General features: G+C 40.9%; 1 non-coding gene across 1 annotated transcript; it reads left to right on the top strand.

Annotated features, from left to right (window-relative positions):
• The first annotated feature begins 1,536 nt into the window (after window positions 1–1,536).
• Window positions 1,537–1,639, top strand: LOC113835281. The gene has a single exon (XR_003486355.1). It is a non-coding gene; the product is annotated as a U6 spliceosomal RNA (small nuclear RNA).
• The last annotated feature ends 731 nt before the right edge of the window (window positions 1,640–2,370 follow it).

Here is a 2,370-nt window from a genome sequence, read left to right as displayed (position 1 = left end):
ATCAACCAATAAAACAAATACATATTCACAGCATACAGAAGGACATCCCCCATCATCAAAATTAACAAAATATAAATGTCCTGTGTCTTTCTCTGGCTGAAATATGCATGAATATATGTAAGTATATTAGGACAGCTGAAAAGATAAATGCCCCTGATTTCTACATATTATGTTGAGGAACTGTCAATTCCTTCAAAAGGACCACAGAGAAACTGGCCTCTTACTATGTTTTATTTTAAATGCAGTATAATATTTTTTCTTATTTTACTTCCTTTTTCAGACACTAAGGGGCTTGTTTAGGATTCTCTAATCTTGGTCATAACATTCTTTTAAGATGGATGCTTCTTACATTAACCTTTTTAAGGCACAAATAATAGCTGAAGGTCAAACAGTACTGTCAGAATAAAGCAATGACAATTAACTAAACTATAATTCAAGACCTGCAAGACACTTTTCTAATAAACCATCTTGACTGAAAAATTAACACAATGCTACTATCTCCATTCTAATCTAATAAAATGCTAATTATTTGCCCTTACTTTTTGAAACTGTAATATATTTTTAAAAACTGAGTTCAAAAGGATATTTCCCCTCATGTAATTTCACCTTAATTTATCTGACACCAAGCCAGATAGGGAAAAAAACAAACATGTATATCAGATATTATATGCACATTAGACAGAGAAGTTTTACTTGAGTTGAGTTGGGCAAGTCAACCCAGCATGGGGAATGGGTTCCTAAAACCCAGCTCAAGTGAGAGAGTCAGGAACAGGTCCTGATCCCACTGCTAGGAGCCCCACAAACAGACCAAGCTACACAACTGTCACACACATGCAGCGAGCCTAGGTCAATCCCATGCAGGCTTCCTAACTCTCCGTCCAGAATCTGTGAGCTCCCATGAGCTCAGGTAAGCTGTCTCTGTGGGTTTTCCTGTCACAGCCTTGACCCCACCTGGCTCATACAATTCTTCCTCCCTCTCTTCAACAGGACTCCTGGAGCTCCACCCAGTGCTTGGCTGTGAATCTCTGCATCTGCTTCCATCAGTTACTGGACGAAGGCAATTAGGAGAATCACCAATCTGATTACAGGAGAAAGCTAGTTCAGGCACCCTCTCTACTATTGCTAGGAGTCTTAGCTGAGGTCATCCTTGTATATTGCTGGGAGTTTCCCTGGCACCAGGTTTCTCCCTAACTGTGAGGTAACCCAGATCCAGAAAGACAAACTTGGTATGTACTCATTCAAGTGGATATTGCTAATAACCAGGCTACAATTCACAGCCTCAGAGAAGCTAGGGAACAAGGAGGGCCGAAAGAAAGACACATGGATTTCCTGCTTAGGGGGAAGCAGAAGAGAGCTCCTGGGTAAAATAGGGTGGATGGAGGTAAGAGAACGTGAGAGATCAGGTTGGGGGTGAAATGGACAGGAAGAATAACGAAACAGATATTGACATTTTTAATTTGCTGGGGCTTTTGGGGGGGTGTTACAAGAAATAGCAAGAGAGCAATCAAGCCAGACCACTAAGGGAAGATCTAGGACTCGCTTCAGTAGCACGTATGCTGAGACTGGAATGATACAGAGAAGATTAAGATGGCCCCTGCTCAAAGATGACGTGCAAATTCGTGAACCATTCCATAGTTAGCAAGTAAAAAAGACAGATCTGAATAAGTTCACCAGGATTACTGTAAATATATGAAATCCAAAGTAGAACTGAGGCAAATGCTGTAACTTTCTATCTGACAAGAACCAAATAACCATACTTCTTTTTATCTTCGAGATCCTAATGTGATTACACTTTCTCTCTTCCCTTTCCCTCCTCCAAGCCCTTCCATATACCCTTCCCTGCTCCCCTCCAAATTCACAGCATCTTTTTGACTAATTATTATTTCATGCATATATGTATGTACATACATATCCCTAACATACATAACCTGCTCTGTCTATGTAATGTTACTTGTATGTGTGTTTTCAGGGATGACCATTTGGCACTAGGCAGCCAGCTAGTGAGCCCTTCCCTGGAGAAGACCCATCCCTCCTGCTCTCAGCTTTCCTCAGTTGCCTTCAGTTCTTTGTATAGGGTTGAGACTTCATGGGGTTTCTTTCCCCCAATGCATTTTGACAATAACCATAATTCTTTATAACCATACACAATGGTAATTTATGTTCCTAAAGAGGGCCCCTCAGATTATGGGCCTCTGGAGGCTCAGGCCTATAATCCCAGCACTTGGGAGGCTGAGGCAAGAGGAGGATTGCAGAAAATTGGAGGTCAACCTTGGGTTGCAGAATACAGAGTGAGACCCTGTCTCCGAAGGAAGGAAGGAATAATAACAATTTTTATTGTTATTGTTATTATTCCTTAACAAAAGGGAAAGA

Source organism: Cricetulus griseus, chromosome 6, assembly GCF_003668045.3.
Source record: "Cricetulus griseus strain 17A/GY chromosome 6, alternate assembly CriGri-PICRH-1.0, whole genome shotgun sequence".
In the NCBI taxonomy this organism is placed as follows: domain Eukaryota; kingdom Metazoa; phylum Chordata; class Mammalia; order Rodentia; family Cricetidae; genus Cricetulus; species Cricetulus griseus.
This window is presented reverse-complemented; position numbering and strand designations above follow the sequence as displayed.